The 24,086-nt window shown below is 38.5% G+C and overlaps 1 long non-coding RNA gene across 2 annotated transcripts in view; it reads right to left on the bottom strand.

Moving 5' to 3' along the window:
* Positions 1-24,086, bottom strand: part of LOC125696786 (uncharacterized) — a 55,147-nt gene that overhangs the window by 30,626 nt on the left and 435 nt on the right. For both annotated transcript variants that reach the window (XR_007378531.1, XR_007378532.1), the window contains exon 2: positions 23,774-23,857. This is a non-coding gene — a long non-coding RNA (uncharacterized LOC125696786). The remainder of the gene's footprint in view (positions 1-23,773; positions 23,858-24,086) is intronic.

Genomic DNA, 24,086 nt, shown 5'->3' on the forward strand with positions numbered 1-24,086 from the left:
AGGTATAGAAGAGCTGGAAAAATAGGTTTACTGATATACAGAGAAAAGCTTATGCCCTTCTGATCTCTTACAGAATTTTATCTAGATTTAAGATCAGGAAGACAAGTTTAGGACTAACTCAGTAAGAGTTCTTGCTTAATACATGTAAAGCAATTCTCCTCATGAAAGCAAAGGAGGGTAGAATATCCCAGAAATGCTGCAAAACCCAAGTCCTTTCAGTCTTTCCATCAAAGTAAGACTTTTAAATCAACTTATGCTTTAAACAATTTGATGTATTGGTTAATATTTAATCAGTTATTTTTTCATTCAAATGCCAAATTATATTGTTAGAACATATAGAACCTTCCACTGAAGAAACTAGCAGTCAATTTTTAGATGTTTTTAGCAATTACCCATATGATTTGTACCTTTCCCCTCCCCATGCACATTTAACATACAGCCCCCACACCTGGGATGCCCATCATAATCTTTCAGATTTTGACATCAACAACCTCCAGCATAAAACAGGTACCACAGCACTTCACACTTTCAGATAAAGGGACAAAAGGATTTTGTAAAATTTCTGCATGGTCTCAGGGAGATGCTTCTCACTAAGCCCATGGCACAGCTCATGCTGGACAGGGGGTCACTACACACCTCTCCAGGCAGTAGTCAAGTTAGCAGAAAGGGTGCCTGTGTCGGCCCTGGTCATAAGTGCTCCTTGTCCTAGTGTAGGATCCCCATCTCCAGTTTACCACCCCTTCCCCACTGCTGGGGCACCCATACACAGTCATATGGCCCCATCCTTCACCTGTTCTCACCCCTGAACAGGAGGGCAGCTATGCTGGGGCCAGGACCCTTCCCAGCATCCATCAATCCTCCAGTAATCACCTCACACTTAAAATTTTCATATTTCTGCTTATCAATACCCTGTTCACCCCTACCAGAAATACTTTCACATGCTTTTGTATAACAGAAAAGACATTTTAGATCATTTGGATTTCTCCCAGAATGTAAATTATGATTTTTCTCCTAAGTGTATAAAAAGAAATAAATAAGTACAAGTATATCTGGTTTAGAAATAGCAAATTCAGTACTCATCTGTCTATTTTATTCAACAGATGCTTTTTTATTTGGACAACAGAAGACATGAAATACGTAATAGTAGGAGAATTCAAAGAAACTCTTCACTCACCTCAGTTACGGTTTGACTGGTTTTATACACTTAACTCTTGTGCACATCTCTTTTTCTTACTCTGTATCTTCCTAAATTTTGCATTCTCTTATTTGCTATACACATTACACTGCTTTGTTTTTCTCATTCATAACTATTAAATTTCTCTTCAGACTCAAGCAACAACTGCTCAAGTAAATCACTGTGCTCCTTGGAAGACAAGTAAGAGAATGAGAACCTGATCCACCACAACCATTACATTTTTATACCATTTATTCACTCTTCCTCACAATACTTCACTTTTTTAATTGAATAAATAAATGGTGAAAAGAACATGCATATCCAGAACAAGCAGTGAATGTAAATAGAGAGCTGGCTTTAGAAAAAGCTTGAAACACAGAAAGGAGAGATGTATTTACTATTCTTCCAAGTTTTACAACTCAATATATTTGTAGAGAGATCCAGCTAAAGTCTTTGACTCCCACCATTAAATACCTTCATGCATAATTTCGATAACTATATGATGCCCTTGAATGCTGCTCAAATTCATGAGGTATACATTCTCTTCCCCTAACGTATAACATACACTCAGAGATTCCAGCATTAATCACATTTGAATTTGCTCTCTGAGCATTTTTTTAATGCATTAACATGATCAGCTTTTGTTAGATTTGAATAACTGGCTTGCTGCACTATCAAGGCTGCTTTTTCTGTTATGTTTGCATTCAGTCATGGACAAGAAAAGATTACAGTCCTGGTGGTATTCAGTGTATGGAATGCCTTCATGCATACATGTCACAGAAGGAATGAAACACAGAAAGAACAGTTGATCTGCTGGCCCTCATCTCAAATGCACTTTCCACCTCAGAGACCAACAGCTGGCATGCTGGAAAGAGCAGACAAACACGTAATGCTTGGAACTTAAAACTTTCCAACACTTTTTCAGGAGATTTCTCCAGCTTGCTGCTGTTCACACATCTAGCAGTCCTTGGCCCAATATGCCCAAGAGCCTCTACACACCTTTGGCAAGAAATAATATTCACTTTAGAAGATGACCTCCTATTCTGAACCTCTTGTCTACAAGCATCATTTGGTGGCCCATAGCTGCATGCTGAAGTTGACAGTGATGGATCTACCCCTCCATCTGTTCTTGATTTTGTAGACTTCTATCACATCACTTCCTATTGCCTTTTTCCCATGTAAGAGACCCAAAACACTCAGCCCTTTGCTTACATTTTTTTCCTTCTTCTGAACCTTCTCAGTCTTAGTGCATTGTCATTGAAATGAACAAGTCAGATCTGTGTGCAATAACCAAGGTGCAGGTGAACCATAGATTTATGTGGTAGCATAAGGTTTGTATTCATTTTGTTCTCTGCTCCTTTCCTCATAATTCCTAAAATTTGATTTGCTTTTTAGCCTGCAGTTGAGCACAGGCTGATGTTTTCACAGAACTATCCATCATAAGCCAAGGTCTCACTCCAAAGTAGCATCAGACAGCTCAGAGCCAATCATTTAAATGTGATGCTAGGATTATTTTCTCCCCCACATGCATCACTTCATGTTTCTCTACACTGAATTTCATCCACTATTTTATTGCCCAGTGGCACAGTCCCTTCAGATTCTTGGGTAATTCTTCACAGCCTGCACTCCCCCTCACTACCTTGAATAATTTTGTATCAACAACAAACTTAGTCACCTGGCCTCTCTCCCCACTTATCAAGCCCACTTATAAGCATGCTTACACACAGCACAGCCTTGTGGAATTCCACTAGCAAAGCCCTCTACTGCAAGAACCACTCAGCCTTAGCTATCTTATGTTCTTTGAGCAGCTCCCTCTGTGCAAGGACCTCCTCCCCCCACCTTACCCCTAAGACTTCTTAATTTCCCTAATGAAACAATTGCAGGCAGATGATTCAGTTGCCCCTTCCTTAAGTTTATCAACTTGTTCAGATAAAGGACTCAAAACATTTTTTTTTTTCCTATGGGGAGATATTCAAGGAAGAAAAAGTACTTTTAAATTTATTATTTTTTCCTGAAACACCTTAATTCTGAGATATTCAAGACAAAACCAGACGAAATGAAAGAAAAGGGACAGAAAACCTGTGTCCCCCTAGATCTGGGAGGGAATATCTCACCAGGTAATACAGCAGATATCATCCTTCGCTTCCTGAACTGCAATGGATGGTCCGGTGAGTGCTGAAATGATGCAGTCCAGTTTCCAAGTAATATATTTCTGACCAACCTCAGCAACACATGAGGTTTGATGCTCTGCTTGGCTCATCTCTCTCCATTACCTCATGTCCCCTGTGAAAGCAGCAGAAGAAAAGCTGCCTGCTGAAGCTACCCAAGAATGCAAGTGCCATTCTCCACCTTAGTAACGCCACTTCCTCCATAGCTGAATGAGTGATGGGAGGACACAAAGTAGATGCATAACTCTTCTTGCAGGTTAATTCAGAGAAATAAATTAAGTATCTCTGGAACACTAGATGTTTATTCTAATATACAGTGGACTCATCTGAAAACATGCTACAAACATTCAGGTTTTTTTTACTCATGTATCCTAAATTCGCTGGCTATAAGATAACAAGAATGGCAATTTACATGGGATGAACATCAAGGGCTTTCATGACTTTCTGGAGATTAAATCGACTGGCAAGAATCTTTTCCTGCGTGCACTGAGCCAATCTCATTTAGACATGGCAATGTGGGATTTATCTGGCAAAACAAAGGAGTGCCCAACTAGCAGGGCACCTGTTTGCAATTACATCTAAGTACAGTGGCCATGCTGATTACTCCACATTATTCTTTCAGAAATCTTCCATATAATAACAATGTTTTGTTGCTTACAAGGGAAGGTTATTATTTTGACCCAGCCACAGTACTGACAAACATAGTCATAAATCTACCTTCTGAGAGAACACTGGCACAGAGAAGTAATACAGGGCTGCTTAGCATGGGCAGTTACATGCACATGGGACTGGATCCAATCCAGCTATCACCGAGAAGACGTACAGTAGTCTAAGTCAAGCTTTGGTCTAGGAGGAATGAAGCAGACTATGGGGTGCCATCCCTGTTCCTTGGGTGCTGGTCTGTGGGAATCTGCCAGCCCTGAGCATCACAAAGGGCAGGACACTGGTCTGGTGGTTGGTGACCCTGCACACAGCAGGGGGTTGAAACTGAATGATCATTGTGGTCCTTTACAACCCAGCCATTCTATGCGACACAGAGACTGATCATGGATCTAAGCAATGTGACCCTGACAGCTGAAACAGTTTTAAAAGGTGGCAACAGTTTCGGGTTTTTTGTTTGTTTGTTTTTTTCCTCATATTTGAATCATTCAAACTTCAGAGATAATTTAAACAGAATAAAGAATCCATTTCACTTATAGAGTAGTTCACGCAGTCCTGATGCACCAGCATGGGATAACTAAGATATTAAAGGCAATTAAAAATCTGACAGCTCTGCTCAGTGGCCATATAGACACCAATTCTTTGCACAGAAGCAGTTTAGTTCAGAGTGTGCTACTATGTGAAGAGGACCACATTGCTCCCCATGATTAGAAGAAAATACCTCCATGAAAACCTTACATTTGAGGTTAAAATAAAGCCAAAGCTGTCTGCTTCGACTTGTTTATCTAATTCTTCTGTAGGCTTTCAAAATCAACCTGGTTTCACTTTTGGGAATGCGGACACTGCTATTTAAAAGCCCAGCTACAGATGTAAAAGCCTAATTTTAAGCACTTCGATGTGAAACTTGCAGCCTTATTTACTGAAGAAGGAAAATAAAGGCTGTGGAATACCTTGAAGATAATGCTGGGGAAGGTATTAAGCTGCTTGCTTGTAAATCTCACAGTATGATACTGCTCACACAGTGAGAGAATACAGTTCTTACCTTCAAACAAGCACTTAAAACTACAGCACTTGCAGGCAACTTCGGAAGATGAACTTACTGACCTGGTAATTTCTGAGGCCTTTTTCTAAAGAGCAGAAAGGATCACAGACAACAACTGAGCCCGCTTTCTCATATGTATGAGTAATAACAATGGATGAAAATTATTCCAATTATGCATGGACACAGGGTTTTTAGACTGAGTGAATAATCTCAATATTCTGAAAGCACAGAAAAAGCTTTGTAAATGATAATTGGAGGAAAAAAATTTTATAAAAATCCTGTCTTTAGAAATTGAACTTAACCATTTAGAGAAAACATCATTTTATAATGAAGATACATAAAAGGCCATTTCTATGAGTCCTATTTCTAGCAGACATTAAACAGTGATGTGCACTGTATGTATAGGTGTTTTTCTCCTCCACTTGACCTATCAGAATAAAGGAATAAACACACTGAAAAAATATACTGCTATTACTGAACTCTGAAATTAGTCATAAAGTCCTAACTAGAATGCCATTTGAAATCCAAATCTTCAAGCACAAAAATATCTCTGGGGAAAAAAAGAAATTGTGGAAAGGTGTGGTATTTAAAGCATCAGTAGCAACGCAGTATTAACAATGGGAAAAGATACCTGAGGATTAGTAGTTTCTCCTATGAGATTCACAATATTAATATGTTAAACATTAATTCATGATTCACATGAACCAAGCTTGATGTAAGCTGTTGAGCTGCATCTCAAGGCCTGCCTTGGCTCTTCCCCTCCAGGATGATGAGCATCTTTAAATGGCTGATTCCATTCAAGCCCCAAAAGTGACAGTCAAACAGCAGCCTCCAGAGCACAGAAGAGCTTTTCTAAAGTTTCAGTTACAGAAGTCACTACTGCAACAGCCAAGTGAAAAGCAGGGCTTAACCCACTGGCAGTAAAAGAAATAAGCTCTTCTTACTGTTCTTTTCATGCAAAGGGTCCTCATCCCTCTCAGCTTATATAAGCACATGCAGACACAAAGGAACTGAGCTTTCTTCTAAAACCATAGAAGACAGGAAAAAAAGGAGATACAAATAAAAGGTCAAGTAAACCTGGTTTCTGTGTTTTTATTAAAACAGAGAGGACTTCTGAGGCTATGAAACGCGTATTGAGTTTAGTCAACTTAATAATATAGCTGGTTCCTGGTAACAGGGACAGAGCATCAGAGAGTAAGCTGGTTTCCACAAGATCAGAAGAGATCCTTGTGTTATGAGACAAGCTTTTTGTGCTCATTGCAGTAGCCACGGAGAAAGATGAATGCGTGCAGGTGGACATGACTTCATACAGCACTAGTTAGGTACAACAGCCAGCAAGACAAAAGCAACCTCAACTTTTTTCTTTACTTTACTGTCCATAGCCAGCATTAGTCACAAATCACATTATTCATGTGGGCAGCCATCTCACCCACCTGACAACAAAACATTATCCTCTCCCTGATGAATCACTGATCAATAGGACAGCAAATGAACCATTATATTATTCAAACAATCCCTCTGAAGTTGCTGCGTACCATGAGAAGAGCAGAGTGCCAAAGAACAGGAATTACTATTGTTGAAAACAAGTGAAAGCACTTTTTCCACATTCATCCATAAGATGACAGCAGCTACAAGTCTAGCACTAATTGTAGACTGATCCATTACAAATAAAGTTGCAGACAAATGCCTTTTGTGCTAGATATCAAAGCTAGTATTTTCTTATGTAATGGAGCAATTAGAAGAGGATCAACATAGCATCCACTACTAGAACAAGATCTCAATATTAGACAAACTCAAGTCAAGTATTAGATAGAGAAAACTTATTTCAAGGACCTGAATGTGCTCAAATGCAACGAGTACTCATAATCTGGATCAAACTCCTCTGCATCTTGAGACTAGGTTTGGTTGTCACTAATCCCACTTACACATACTCTTCACTTCTTGGAAGGTAAAAGGGATTTGGCTTTCTCTATTCAGTGCAAAGCTTTAGAAAACAGCCAACACGACAATAATTGGAAGTGACACAAAAATGCACAGACAGCTTAAAAAGGAAGCTGCAGAAGTTATTTATAGACCACTGGCAAACATGAAGTTAAATTTCACATCTACCTACAGGGTGTTATTTTATAATGATACTGAAGCTCAAAACACCCTTACACCAATCCCAGCTCATTCAGCTACAAGTGCCCTATCTCAATTTTTAGCTTATTATGTATGGTAAGATTACATTGTTAATAAAGATGGTCCTCTTACTTTTTCAATTCGTGCTCCTCGGGGGAATCAGAGACTGTGGTGGCTGCCTAAGAGCTAAGGAGTACTCACAAGGGAGCATTTAATTCTCATTGTGGAAAGAGATCGCCACTCTGCAAATTAGAGCTAAGAAAAATCACAGGTGATGGGTCCAGCTTGTAGAATCCTGAAATGCTACATCACTTGAATATGTTTTTATATTAGAATATTTTTTCTTAAGAAAACTGAGCATAATGGAAAAAGTAGATATGCTAACATAGAACAGGTTGGCTGTGAGTGCTGTTTTTATTCATACTTCATGAGACACAGGAGAGGAAAAAAAAGGACTTCTTTGCCAAATATGTATCTGCAATTTTTTTCCTGGCAGTATTTATTCCTCCTCCCTTTCCTCACTTCCCCTCCAGAAAATGGAAAAGGGGGAAAGATTGAGTTTTTTCTGTTGCATTTTTGATTGAGAGAGTTATTTGTTTAAGGACATGAGGCCTACTTTAAACTATTAAACTTTCACCTTCCCTTCATTTTATTTGCCCCTCTGGAGATGGTATTTTCTCAGGAGAGGAACAAGCATATGTCAGCCCAGACTCAACTCTTCAGCAGCTGAGGTATTTCTCCACATGGAAGAAATGACAATTGCACATTTTGCCTGGAAGATGTAGGAAACTAAGACAGCACCTCACACTATACGGAAAACCATGCAAAATGAATAGATCTAGTCTGGACTATTTCAGAATGGTAATGGTCAGCCAGGAAAGCATGTCAAAACTGTAATTCTCTTCCTCTTGAACTCACGCAGATCTTGTCTCTATCCCATGCACCTCAGAAACTGAGATTGAAATTAATTGTATACAAGTCACTAAAGAATGATTTATGGTTTTGGCCATCACCTAAGGTGGCTGGGTTTTGCTTCATTTTCCCCAAGTCCTGCTCAGACACCTCTGACTTGCAGAGATATCTACTTCTCTTCAGGCCTCTTCCCTGTCAGAACAGGCTCTTCACTCCCAGACCCCAAAGGTGTTTCTCTCTTCTCCCGTCTCTCTCTCCCATTTCAGGAATACATCTAAATCTCTTTCCCTCACCCACCTCCAGCAAGATTCAGAGATGAATCTTCACAAATCCTTTCTGCCCAAACTGAAGATTAATTGTTGAGTACAAGTGGTATAGATGGACAAAAAAATAGTAAGAGCTCAAAGAATTCACCATTTGACATGGGACGATGACAGATCGGAAACTTACATATTGATGCTGAAGTGATATTTCTGTAGACACTGATACCATTTAAGTTTTGTTTGTTTTTGTGTTCCCCCCACTTGGGAAGCAAGTGCAAGAGATGGGCTGAGACACATCTGAGATGGCTACAGAAGCCTTCTGATGCCAGTGCTCTGACCTGGCTCAGCTGTTCTGCTGGTTGCTATGATGCTGCCTTTCCAGTTGTATGAATATTTTGCAGATGAAGTACATGAGGACCGCTCTGCTGAGGGTGACGTGCAGTTATTCACTCAAGACCTCATTTACTCCTGTGGCGCTACACCAAAACAGCAGCAGTCGCCAACTGCATGAAAGATTAAACAGAGAGTACCTATAAATACCCACTTTAGAAAAATTCATAAATAAATCTGAACTGGAAAGCAGTACTTAGTATGAATTACATTTGTGCACACACACTGTGTGGCTTTTGGGAGACAGACGAGAGAGGGCCATAAAAGCAGGAGACAAGGAGACACCTGCAGGCACACAGACAGGCACATAGCAAGGCCACAGGGGAGTTGCAGCACCATAAATGCCAAGAGACATAAGGATGGAGAGCAGTATCAAGAACTGCACTAAAAGTAAGGACTACACAGAGGTTGCTATGAACTGGGAAAAACATTTGCAAGCAATATGGCTTCAGAGACGAACCCTGAGACACACAGGAGCAACGTCATCTCTAAGGAGAAACTATAAAATTAAAGGCTGCTTATCTTCCAGTTATTAAAAGGTGCAAGTAAGGAAATTATCAGCTCCTATAGCCTTGGCTGTGTCCTTTCACTTGCAAAAAAATGAAGTTCAGAAGATTTGGTCTCCCTGGCTTGCAGTGCATCCATCCATGATAGGTAAGTTTGAGACATACTCTTCCAAAAGTAGTGCCAATATGCCAATAAGTTAACTTTAGATAGCATGATTAGGCTTTTATGTCTGCACAGAAGTTATAACTTCTGCAGATTAAGGCTATCTGAATCTGAGCACTTTTGGCACACTCTTGTATAGACTGCCCAACACCTCCTTACGAGTCCATCCCCAAACCAAGGCAACCTCCTAGCACAGCTCTCACCTGCAACCCAGCAGTGCAACTGGGCACTCAGCACACGCAGCCATAACACACACAGCTATAATTAGCAGTCCTTTGAACATTTCTGCCTGCAGATAAGTTGGTACTAATTTACACTGTGTATTTTTTGGAAGCTTTCCTTTCATCAGAGGCAATACTAGAATGCCACACTCATTATCAGACCCAGGGAAACACTACAGCAAGATGCTGAACATGTCAGTGCAACACTTCTGGGCTGCCCCTCTGGCTGCCGAGTTCCGTGATTATCAAAGTGAACAAGACCAGAACACACCAGTGAAGTTTCATAAGATTTCTTAAAAATTCTATCCATAGCACATCTATTTATAAGGCCATAACTCATATTTTAGAACAAAACACTTAAAACTCCTGCTTACTAAGTATTAGCAGGGCATCAGAAGGTAGAATTTGTCCCTTAGGCTTTCTTCAGGCTGCCCTAACACACTTCCATACTGCACACACACAAAGAGAAAGGTAAAAGTGGCAATAAAGAGCTGCAGCAGCTAGCACAAACCTAAGATGCACTCTGCAGTAAGCATTCAGACACTTCTCCATTTCCAGGTCCCACACAAAGAGCTGGCTGAATACAGCCTCCAGCTTCCTACGGTTAAATGGTACGAAGTACTCAACTCTCACATTTTAACTGCTACCTTTTTTCAGCTCCTTATTTTTTATTTCTTTTATATTTTCACTCAGATTGAGAAAAAGATATTCTTGTAAAAACCAGGTCTAAAACAGAAGAATAAGAAATCCACACTTCTCTAGCACTCTATTTAACAAACCCTTCTGGTTGTATTTCTTCCTTACGAAATAGTAATTTCTCCATCTCAGAACACAGGTCTTGCTAGTGTTTAATACAGTTCTCCCCCCCCGTCTGATTTCATCTCACATGGTACACATGAGACAACAGTGACATTCCTAGCATTTGAGGGACAGCCACACTAACATAGCCATTTCAGTTTGCCATCTCAAACCTAACATCTTTCTATTCACTTCACTTAATTACTAAATAGAAATCACTTGGTTTTTATTAGTTCCCTGCTCATGATGAGCTTAGGACATTGACAAGGTTTGTACATTCTTGGAAAATTTTAATCATCAGATTGGAGAACAGCAGCTCTGAAGGACAGCTTCCAGGCTGAACTCGTTAGCCTAGCAGATCTAAAAATGACCATGTTTAACATTTCTTCCTCATTACTTCAAACACTGTGTCCTACTTTTCCTCATCTAAGCACCTCTGTCATACCCCATTTTGGCTAATGCCTTTCACCATTTAACACTGGTGACCCCCCCCATCTCCAGAACACACGTTTAGCACACACTGAGCTGCTTGGGACACACGCATCTCTTAGCTCTCTTGTTTACCCCGATTTATTTTTTCATGGCTCTTCCCCATTTCCAAAATGCACTTTAACAATCCATTAATTTTAGCCATTCTCTCATCACCTCCACTTCTATTACTGTTTTGTGTGAGTCGCGCAACAGTCACAGCATTTGCATTTGGAAATCCTCTGAGCTACCATTTCAAATATCTGCAACCTGTTGCTCTCTCCTCCCTTCCCTCTAGTCCCACCTCCTTTCTCCAACATGCTTGTTTGAAATGCCAGTACATTTATAGAATAAGCTCTACTTTTAAATGTGCAAATCTTCCCTTATGCTTTAGTCCCATAGGATTTGAATAAGAGAATTCTGGGGCAAATAAAAAGAGAGAAAATTAGCACACACCAGATCCCACTCCAAACATTTATATCACTTCTTCACCATTATTTACCTGCCTCAAAGCTGATAAAGAAAAACACTATGTTAGCATTTTAACTTGCAGAAGCGTGCCAGTAAAACTCTTTGCAAGTTTCTAAGGGACTCATGAGAAATTTATTCCCGCCTGATTTATCTTCATTGGAGTTGGTTTTTTCCAGCTGTAATTGTCACAGCCAGCATCTTGGCTGTTTGTTGTTTCTGCCTGCCCCTTGAAGCAGAATTATGCCACTCCAATAACATCACAGACTACAAAGACTGCACAGTAGGAAATGGAACCCTACAAGGCCATACATTCAAGAAACGTAAAGAACTGATATTCTCTGGATGAAGGAAAATTTTACTCCAAAACCAAAATACTACTGGAATGAAATCACTACCACCAGGAGAGACATGGCTCCAATCAAGTCAGAACGGATGTTGGGTTTTGTTCTGTTTCCCCCTTATTTGAACATACATTAACAGTACTTTAGCAAAATTTACAAAATAATTTGAGAAAAAACAAAATAATTTATAGGTTTAATGACAAGGGGTCTTCCACCAGTTTCTGCTCAGGATTTGTTGCTCCAGGTTTATTTAGTAACTTTGTAACTGTAGCAAAGACTATTGTTAGAGACAGATAAGTGGTTGTAATGAATCATTGATCAGGTCCGCAAGGACTGTTCACACATTCTTGTACTGATGGAAGGTTTATGACTTTTTTTTTCACCTCAGTGCAATTGTCTGAAATCAGCACTGTGACCAGAAATTCTAGGTGATCAGTCAGGAACCTGTTGTCTGTAAAAGAGTCAGATGAGAAACAGAGCAAGTTGCCAGCACAGAACAGAAATTGTGTTTTTTCACAGTATTCTCTGTAATTGGAAGTCCGTACTCGGACCACAAACAAATCCTGAAAGTGCCTTTGAGGATACTTGCCACCTTCTTTTTTCTCTTTACCTGCATGCACTAAAGGACTTCAGTATGTGCTCCAGATAATCTTAGTATCCTCCTCTATTTCACTATTCTGTCTACCAGCGTGTGTTTCACACTCTCTGTATGAGCTTTCCCATTTCCTAACCACCTGTTCTGCTAGGTCTGTTGCATGTTTTAACTTATTTATTGGGAATGAAACGTATTTCTTAAATTTTTTTTTTTTTACTTCCATAGTAATTTTGCCTTCAGAGTTAGGAAAAAGATTTGAAAGATCTTTGCCAGCATTGAGGGACAGCTTACGTTGTAAAAGGAAATACATTTTTTCAATGAAATCATAACTCATCTCCCAAAGGTGCTTCCCTACCCACACATATTCACCTGGCTAACTATGACAGCATGCAGAAATCCAAACAACTGGCATTAATGCACCACAGTTTTGTGGGTTTTGTTTGTTTGTTTTAAACACATTTCATTGTAAGGTACAAGTACCTAGAGCATAGAAGTTATTATATTTGAGGTAAGGAACTGTGGCAAAATAAAATAATCAACAAAATTCATTATGTTAGGGATTTGCAATGGAAGTTTCTTCCAATTAAGTGACAATGTTAAGTCAACAGAAAGATTAGTATTTTTAATTTAATGCTAAACATGGCATTGACAACTAATACACTGAACTACACGAATTACATTTTCAATAAATAATTCCTATTTTAAGACTATACAAATTTAAAACTGAAAGCAATTCATCAGGATTTCTCATTCTTCCGAGTACTACTTTAAGTACGACAACTTCCATGCACTGATATCGAAATATTGTCACTTGCACTCATTTCAAACATTCTTAATCAAAAAATGTTCTTTAATACATCTATAGTGTTCACAGCATTGGTATAATGGATGTTTATTATATTATGGATCTGTATTATAGGGAAATGGTAACATAAAGATGATTGCAGATTTTGTTGGACTACCAACAGCTTCTCTCTCACTGGATCTGTCTATGCAGCCCAGTGAGGAGCTCTTAGCTTCCTATAAGGGCTACTGCCTTGCAGGATCAAAACAATTTTCTTTTTTGAGCCTGAGGAAACCTCATCATGGCTTGCACATTAACAATCACTTTGTGGATTTAAGTCCTCCCTGATATCTGATGTGTACTTTGGAATGCAACAACACTGAATGCCAAGAATAGGGACAATTTTTTGCCAGACACCTGACTGAAGGGGCCTCCATGTGAACTTCTTAAATTTAAACACATCGTCATTTATACATTTAGTCCTCTTCCTAAAAATACTGGTGGCATCCACCATACTTAGATGTTCATATTAAAATGTTTGCGCTTACCCTCAATGCACAGAGCTTTAAGGAAAATCCTGGATGGATCATTTTTTGGCTACACTCAGCACAAGTCTTAACACCACCATCCTCCACATCACAGCTACAAAGCATTGCAAGTAATATACTCTTAGGCCATTTCTAACAACCAGTTATTTGGCTTTAGCTTAAAAACAAAAAAAAAAAAACCCACACTTAACAGAACTTATTTATTTTCACAATTTATTTCTGTGAGTTTTATTGCCTATCAATAGATCAACTTAACTTGCTTCAGGCATTAACAACAGTACATTAGTAGGCCAATTATAACGCTAAAACTTTAATTTGCAAACTAGTACAAATCATTGTTTCACAAAATGAGGTTTCCACCCTATTACTACCATATATTAGCAATGCCAATTTTAGTCTAATTGAGGGTTTGATTTAAGATGTTTAAGTCAATCTTATTGATAAGCAGCAGCATCTGCAGCCTATTAGGGATTATCTGAAAGTTTACAGAGAGACCTAAAAGCACAGCTGTAAAGATAATTTTGTTGTTCCCTACATCACAATTACTTTCAGGAACCAGACGAAGGATGCCAAGGACAATCCCAGCATGAAAAAGTTACCACTAAGTGATACAATTTGTCATTTATTTTAATTAGATGAAGTTTTCTTCTTCAAGGCGAAGGAGAATTTAAATGTTGGTTATTGTACTCACAGAGTTTCACAGTAAACTTGTAGAAATATGCTGGCCCAGTAAAGGATTGCTACACTCAATTGACCACAGTTTTCTTCTTGCAGATAATCAAACTAAATGGATATAATATTCTTAAAACAGTACATTTGGAGTTTTCTTCCTTGATATATTTAACATGCATTCTCTGGGTTATGGTTAGGGACCTGAAGATGCCATCGTTCCTGTCAAGTCAGTGACAAAACTCTGGGCTTATTATGGTGATAATTTTACTCATAGGGCTTCCAAGGGAATCTCTCCTTTACTAGAGGCCATGAAAGCAGATGAACTTTGATTCTTTTAGTCTCTAAATATGCTTCTAAACCATGTAATCAGGCTCGTTTTGTGATTGCAAAGCAGCAAGAGAAAAGTACTCAAGAAAATGAATAGCATCCCTGTCACCTTCCTGGGAGAGATTAGTGCCTTCATCTTCCATATTATGGAGAACACTATTAAAAATGACATACAAGCTTGCAAACAAATATTAGAACAGGTGTCACCATGGCTGCCATTAACTGTGTTAGACACAAATGTCTCTGTCAGTACAAAAATCTCATCCTTCTCACTGGCTACAAACACCTCCATCTTGTGCTGTTCCAAAATAAGATGGGTCAAAATGACAGAGAAATGAGCACATCATCACTAGGAGTTGAACTGTTTGAGTTTGAGAGGACGGAATCAATTTGCCTGATTTCAAATAGCATTGCAATATCATATTTAATACATTAGCACCCCAGTTAAGAGAGATGGTTGGGAAATAGCAGGAAGATAGCGAGATAAATTGTTAGGGATGAACATAGAAAAGGAAGAAAATAAAACCATCAAAAATAAAGGACTAAATACTTAAATGAAAAGTAAAATATATAGGTACAGCTATTTAAGGTATGCAATCTTAGAACGTGGGAGATCATAATCCCTCAACCTCATGCCTCCTCTCAGCTAGCCAAAATATTTATTCTGCTAGTCCATGCTGTGGAGAAAGCACACGGATAGAAAGGAAGTGTTAGGGGAGGAGTCTGTGGCGTGGAGATGCCATCTATCTCATCAGGCTTCAGCTTAAGCCAGCACTACCTGCAGGCCATTCAACTTAATCCTTGAGAACTCTGACAGTATCTCAAAAATATTTTTCAACATCTGAGAGGTCCAAAGAACTTACAGCTACAGGAAACTTTTCCCCTCATTTTATAGTGCAAAAATTGCTAGTGTGCATAAGAGCTTTGTTACTGAAGATCCCACAAAAATAGACAATGCAGAAGATTGCACTGTTTTGCTTATTAAGCAGCCTTATTGTTTTAAGCAGTAGTCAATTAATCATTGAAAATGTTTCTCTGACTATAATTAATAACTACAGACAAAAGACCATAGGCAAAAAGACAAGTTAAATCTTGATAAAAGCAAACATCCAAGAAAAGATTTTCACTCTTTACTACTCCTGGAGTTTGCAAATCACAAACAGAATCTGTGTCTGAACTACTGAATGCAAAGACAGAGGAAGTATGATCCTGTTAAAACAGTCATTTTCAAGCCTTTGTATGCAGGAAGAGGAAACAGCTAAACAGACAAGGACTAAAAGTAGCAGTACTACATAGGTAATAATGGATACAGAAAGGAACTCCAATCATTTTTCATACAGAAGCATTAAAACGCACAAACTCTTACAACTTCACAAAAGTCTGCAAATCTGAGTACTACATCTCACAACTGATGGCAATAGGGAGCAGAAGGTGAATTAAAGAAGCAGGCATTTTAACTGGTCCTTCAGATGCCATCGGATGTCCCACGCAGTGCAGTACCCAAAACTGGTGAGCAGACCCAAGAGCTCCTAGCCACAACAGGCAGGGAGGGGCCAGTCTCTTCCCTTCTTCTCCCTCACTCCCACTCCTTCCTCAGCTCCTGTGACTCCCCTTCAACCTTCCACTACCTTGGCAGCTTCACAGGAGATGGCTCACTGTTGCTGGAGCTACTGCCAGGCTAGCAATGCCTGTATCAGCATGAGGTTATGAAAGGTAAGGGAATAGGATTGCATACCACCCCCCTTCACAGCAACAGCAAGGCAGTGACATGTTTTGTCTCCTGAAATCACCAAAGCCACCACCCACTGGTTTACACAAACTGAGCTGCTCCTAGGCATTCACAATCCAATAAGCTTCACTAGATGACATTGATTTCAGAAGCCCAGCTGACATCTAGATGGTACAATGAGGAGTAATACAGCGTATTTACAAACTTCCACCAGTTTTTGCAAAAGTTTATATTGTTCCACAGTGCTTGTTCCCCCACACACCCCAGAATAGTTTGTAGAAGAAAATTCTGCAAAGCAAAAATTATAAAACAACATATGCCCTGCTTTGATTCCATCCATGCCAACAGGAGTTGTAGCATAAATAAGCTGCATTTTAAATATACCAATCATCAACAGGGCTAAGCCAAGGGGAAACTTTGCAAATGGAGTTTTATATAAGTACAGATTATAGGCTTAACTCTGAAGAACTTCAAATTCATCAGCAGCCAGCCTCACTCCTCCAGTAAAAAACACAAGATGGGTTTGGTCTTGGAAGTTAAATTGAATATTTAAATACAGCATTCCTATTTAGAGTAGGTGTTCCACACACGAAGCAGCAAATATTTACAGTTTCCATTTTATGTATAAGAACATGCACATCATGATATAATATATTCATTCCTACCCTGTGTATGTGCTAAGTAAACATAAAGACTAGGATTGTATGCATTATTTCTTGCTAATTTACCCTAAGAGCAATATATTTAACTTCAAACTCAATTTCCATTCTTCCCTTTGCAACACATTTCATACCCTAAATTATGAATGTGCAACACAGGATGTCATTTGGATGTCAAGGAAGCAATCAGCTGAAGAAGACCATCATTCAGAAACGATTTAAAGGCAAACTGAAAACAATTTTTTTAAACCTTTAAAAATGCTACAGTATATTAGGAATATAAGAATTGCTGCTACTACTGCCTAGAGTGTTGAATTTTTATTCATACTTAGGATTATTGCCTTCACAAAGTACTAAATCCAGCAAGCACGTGGCATAAATTATGACAGTGATTTCCATGTAAATATAGACCACTGAACTCCAGAAGTGCAGAATAAAAATAAGAGAAAAAGAAATCTTAACAAGTGTACACCAGAGGCAGTAGAGCTAAAACACCTCCAAGACCAAGATTCAGACTAACTCCAGAAATGACCTTATCCTTCCTGACTCCATCTGCAGTAGCTCCAGACACAGTGCTCCTTCTGCCCCAGAATTGGACACTGCCCTAAGTCCCACATCACAGTGATACTGTGGAGGACTCAATACAAAAATCTTTAGCTATGACCTGGAATACTCCTCTCTGATGAGCAAGTCACCCCTTAACATGAGATGTGTTAGGCTGCATAAGATCATTATCAGTCACTAATGGCAAATCCCAATGTCACTGTTAAGTTATACAAAGAACTACTCAAGATGTTCCAGTGCAAGGAATTGACCCTTCTAATGTTTTTACATGCTAAGTAAACATGTATTTGTTTTGGTTATAATATTGTTCTTGTTTTCTTTCTGCAATTCTGACATTCAAATGAGCAGTTTGGGACTGTTAGGCAAAAGCCTTCCAAGATGTTCACAGCTATAGATGCAAACACCAACCTCTGCTGCTGGGCCCATATGCACTGCCCCAATTCCACCCTTAAGGCTGCAAAGAACAAATCTTTCTCCCAAGAACTCATCTTGGTCCAACAGATGACTCCATTTACAGTCTGTAATTGCTCCCAATCAAAACCAGTCATTTCTTTCCATAGAGTTACTGAATCACAGAAACACCAAGGTTGGAAAAAACCCACAGGATCATCCAATCCAGCCATCCACCTATCACCAACAGTTCTCACTAAACCCTTTTCTTAAAGCTCATCTGATGCAATCAAAGGAATAACACTGTGCAGGGCTGACAGTGAAAAACTAAAATGGAGATATGCTCAAACATACAAATTAATAGGAAACACTAAGGTTTTACCACTTGCATTATGATGGCAATCAGGAATTACACTGATAAGAAGCTTCGCTGTTTGCAGTCACTATAAATTTAATTCTATTTCATATTTTGCCCTTTTCAGTGCTACTCTATATTTACAGCAGAAGTCTATATCAATAGGCAATACCTTCAAGAAGAGCAGTATGAACTGTACCTTTCAGATACTTAAGTTTCTTCACAGCTAACAGATATCTACCTTGAAAGCAAAAAAAAAAATCTTTATCAGAGAAGGAAGAATGCTCAAGAGAACATGGGTAGGAGAGCTGCTGCCCAGCTCAGGAGTTCAGAGCACAAACTGGGGGAACCTGACAGCCGCAAAAGCGCTCCTTGAAGCAGCAGTACATCTGAGCTTCATGCACAGAGCTGAGCACTTATGACTGTCAAGGAGATGCTGTATGGCACAGAGTCTGCTATGAAGCCTTAGCCTATGCAAACCAATAAATGAGTTCCTACAAAAACAATCCTGACCCCAGTAGAGAATGGTTGCTTCATAGACAGTCTTCCTAGAAATTTGGATGTTGCAACCAAAATACACTATTGCAATGCATAAAACAAATGATACAGCGCTGGATTTCATTTGCTAGGACATATAAATAACTGCAGACAAACCCAAGAGAACTTGCACATTGGGATTTTTGATTCAAACTCAGACTTTAGATCTATATCGAAATAGGAGACCACTAGGGAAGTTGCACTCGCAGTATTATTCTTTTCAAGTAATAGTATGGGTAAATAAAAACAGTTCAGGAAGGATGTGCTGGTATTGTCTGTGACAGTGAATTAACCATCAGGGACCAATTCCTGTCTTTTGTTAAGTATTTTCAGAGAGATAAAGGCAAATTTCACATTTTTAAGAGTGGAGAGTCTCCTCCCAGCCATCTTCCAGCCCTAGCTTACAACGCCTGAAACACTAACAGCTACGGTACTCCAAGGATGGAGAATTTCTGCTTTATTTTACAAGTGCAGGAATATTTATGTTTCCATTTTCTTTCCATAAGCATGAACCGAAGCAGGAGGGGAGCACTGAAACATCTGGAAAGTATTGGGAAGAACACCTCTGCAGGTGCATCTGTAGACAGACTCAGTTCCAGCTGCGACACTCAAACTGACACACTCTGCTCCCCAGTATAAGCAACTGGGAGAATCTGAATTATTCTTTAACTCAGTAATTCAAATATTCAGTTGCAATGAGTAAGCCAGTGTTATTCCTAAAGCTTCACTATGGAAAACTTAATGAGAAATTCAGCCTTGTTGAATGGAATATAATAAATACTATAATAAATAAATAATATTCTAAATAAAAGTTTAGAACTCAGCTGAAGGCTGAAAAGTCTCAAAAAGCACCACAAAGACTCAGAACACCAGCATAAGGAAAGTGATAAACATTCACATTTCAACTAGAGAGTATAACTTCATTTTGTATAATATATATTTATATTGTTTAATTACAAACTGGCAATATTATATGGACATTTTTTTTTAGTTCTAATGTTTCAAAGCTGTAGTTGGTTTCATTTTGGGTTTTTACAAAGCTATTTCCAGCAAAAGATGGGTAGGCAAAAAAAAAAAAATTGAATAACATTAGAACCAATTCAATCTAAAAAGGAGGTCCAGCACTTTCAATCCAAAAGCCAAGAGTCCATAATTTACCTTGATCTTTTCAAGGCACGTTGATTTGAATTATTGACTTGAAAAGCTATGAGATTTAAAATACTTGGTGGTGAAATCTCAAAAACCACATTTCTTTTGCTGGGAAGGCAAGGCTCCCATCCAGAAAATGGCTTTTGGTCATGGAAATAACATCTAAAGCATTGAAGTAATAGATTGTTTTTAAAATCAATAATGAGCAGCAGTAAAATTGAACTTTAATCAAAACTAACAGTTGGCAAAACTTTGAAAATAACTATGTGAAAAGTCATCTAAAACTCTACTGAATATTAAGCGAATCACTACAATATAGAGAAAAACTCTTTTCAAAGCCCCGTTATTCTATGATACAGAACTCCAAGAATGTTAAGCCAGGATCTGTCATGCAGAACTGAAAATGGTATTTTGTTCCAAGTAGTGTCTGTTATATGTTGCATTATATTCCTTGAAAACAAACTGTATTGATAGTAGGCAAGAATAATTTTACTTAATCTAAATATGTAGGATTCCAGAAAAAGGCAGACAGAAGGCCAAAAGCATGAATTATGCATACTGTATTGTTAAACTCCTCTCCTACTTTACAGCTGCAGCAGGTTTTGCATGGAAAAAGAAATTAGGGTGGAACATATATTGAACAATTTTCTCCATAACTGGTTCTTACTCACCTTAAATGTAAAATTTTATTTAGCTTCTATCATAGGGAGATGTCCTTATTAGAGTAGCACATTTACATGGGTCCCTTTGAAAGGATTTAATACAAACAAGTCTGAAATAATTGAAGGAAAGATTTTCTGACTGTTCTCAACAGAGCTTAGTGAAGAAGAGTGCAGCAGGAAAGAATTATTTTATTATATTGATTTTCCTGGAGGGGAAAAAAATAAAATCGAAGTAAGGTAGGTCAAATAAACCAATTCTTTTTTATAAAAATCAATACAAACTTGAAGAACTTCAGTGAATTTACATGTCAAAAAAATGTTATAGCAGTATTGTGAAACAAGATCTGCACATTATTACTCTAATAAGGCAGGTAATAGAAGAGACTAACTTGGTTCATTACCACACAATACTATTTTTAAATTGTTTGAAGTACGATGCATACACATTCCTTATCCTAACCAATTCATCAGTCTGAGATATGACTATTATATACTACATTGCAACTCAAAAAACTTGTTCAATCACAACCACTACTGGCCTGCAGTGGCTTGAAACACATCTAAAATATTTCTGCACATAACACCACAAAGAAAATTGCGCAATTAATTCTTTATCTAAATCAAAAATTCTTAATCGCCAAGGTGCTTCCACTCTATGACAAAAAAGTACCCACCATCACCTCAAAGCTAAACACACCAACTTCTGCTACTTATTCTCTGTATTTCACTGGGTGCTCAAGGTAGAAATGAATGTCTTTAATGCCTTCAGCACCTAAAGCCCTATATTCTTTAAACTGAAGTATTCTTTCAATGAGTAAATATAGTTTCCCACCTGATACTGAACATTATTCCCCTTTCCTTATTATATATCCAAAACAGTGTACTTGCTGTCCCAGATGCTTGAAACTAGGAATATTTTGGAGAAGAAACCTCAGCTCAGTGCTACCAGTTATTGTCACTAACATCAATCAAATGGATAGCAACCATCAGACTGAATTTCAATTTATGGAGGACCCGCTCTGAGGACAGAGCTGTTATGTCCTGGCTGTATGACTCAGCAATCAGCTGTGAGACTCAAGGAAGAGAGGTTTTCCAGCCGCTTAGTTTCAGGGCTTCATCCACACTGCTGCATCTCCCTCTAAATCAGGTTCTGCCCTAAAAAAAGACAACCTATTCCCTGCATTCCTTTTTTAGTTTCTGCTTTGGTCATTAAGAACACAAATTCTTTGTGTTGGGAATTTCTTTTTATGCACATTTAAAGAGCATCAGGCAATTTTCCTAAATACATCAGAAAATGGAGATGACTGCTCACAGGTTCTAATCAAAGTTTTGGTACTGATTATGCAACTTACACTGACTTCACCAAGGGTACAGTTAACATGAACAGAACAAAGCGTCTGAAGTATCTCTTCCCACTGAGTGTTTTTAACAAAAACAAAGCTGGCAACAAGGGTCTCTCATGATCAAAAGACATTCGTCACACCTGCAGATTAATAGAGGACTTCATCTGGTTTCTTCTCATCCCCCTCTTCAAGCTCAGAGTTGTAAATAACGTTAAGAAATGGAATTGAGTTTAAGTATCTCCTGAGAGTATTAATTTCAGCAAACAGCAATCCTGTCAGAGATAACATTAAAATAGTATCACATCCTCCACTGGTGTAAACTGGGTCAACAATTCACCAGATGTTAGGAAAGAACTCTTTACTCAGAAGACAGTGAGGCACTGGCACAGGCTGCCCAGAGAGGCTGTGGGTGCCCCACACCTGGAGGCATTCAAGGCCAGGTAGGATGGGGCCCTGGGCATCCTGATCTGGCGGGTGGCAGCCCTGCCCATGTCATGAAGTTGGAACTGGGTCATGTTAGCTGTCCCTTCCATCCCAAGTAATTCTATGATTAATTATTCATAAATACCATGGAAAGCATACACTTGTCTTTTTTCCTAATGGATAGAATCTGCCTTCCTACTACTACACAAACTAATTACTGCCAGGATTGCCAAACCTTTAAGAGATCTAGCAAAATATGTTTTAAGACCTACAATGAATTTCCCCCCCTCACCTCTCAAAGTATTCCAAAACAGTATTAGGCATTCTTATTTCAGCTTATACTTGGTTTTCAATAACCAGTTAATTTTGCATTCCTCATAAATAAAGACAGCAAAGTCATAACATGAGGACAAATGCCATAATACAGAATCATAAAATCATTTATGTTGGAAAAAGATCTTCAATACCATCAAGTCCAACCATCAATCAGACCTCCCAAGTTCTATCACTAATCACTGGCATCACAGAAGAGTGTGCAGATTTGCGGCATGCAGTATTTCTGGTCAAATACTCACCTGGTTTCTCCAGGTGTTCTGTGGATATCACTTCATTGTTTCCCCATTTCCACCCTAAAAGTTCTCAATGAATACCAAGAAAACTTTTGTCCAAGATATTCATTGGATAACTCTTTTCATCTTCAGTTAAAAGCACCGAGGCCTCAAACACATACCCACTAGTAAGGCAGCACAGAAAAGGGTTGGAAAACTTACCCAAACCCTAACTTCAGTCCACTTAAAAAAGAACAGATCTAGGCTACATCTTCCCATGATCTGAGTTTGCTGTAGAAAAAGTCCAGACCTTTGCAAACAAATTATAATTCTGTGCTCATTTATAACAGTGGACAATTTGGCCCTTTTTTTTTTATCTTACTGCCATTCAGTTTTTATGTTTCTTTTCCCTTTCTTATTCAGTACATTTTTATTTTTTCTATGCAGCTCTTAAATTCCTGCACATTTTTCCATCTGCTGACTTCCCCATTTTATTCATTTTTTCTCCTGTTTGAAATAATTTTTTTTTTTTTAGAGGTTTTTTTTTTTTTTTAACTGATGCATTTGAACGCCTTTTCTGCAGTTGTAACTTTACTTCAGGTGTAGTTTCTGGTTTTGATGTCAATAAACATCTATTACCACTGAATAGTAATGAAAAGAGCTTCTGTGAGACCCACTGTTTTTAATTATGCCTTCAGGAACAGTAGATACATTTGACTTACTTATGCATACTTTACTACAGAAAATGAAAGTAAATACAAAGTAGAAGAACTCAGATCCTGTTACTCACCACACATTTCTCCTGGCAACAAAATATCAGCTTTATGTCCCCCAGCAGGAGCACTTTCTCATTCGCCTTCTTCATAACTACCTCCTAAGATTAAAAAATTAAAAAATAACTAAGTTTTCAAAGTAACAGCAGTATATGACAGCTGTGGAAAGAAAGACAACACAGTGCTTTCACTCTTTCCATTTGAGGAACACTATCGTATTACTCAGTCTCAAGGCTTAGCCCTCACCTACTCAGGGATCTCCCATAGATTGTAATAACTAACAGTCAAGGTGTGTTTCTCTCATGACAGCTTCCACTTCAGTCAGCTGTG

This window comes from Lagopus muta, chromosome 8 (assembly GCF_023343835.1).
Source record: "Lagopus muta isolate bLagMut1 chromosome 8, bLagMut1 primary, whole genome shotgun sequence".
In the NCBI taxonomy this organism is placed as follows: Eukaryota; Metazoa; Chordata; class Aves; order Galliformes; family Phasianidae; genus Lagopus; species Lagopus muta.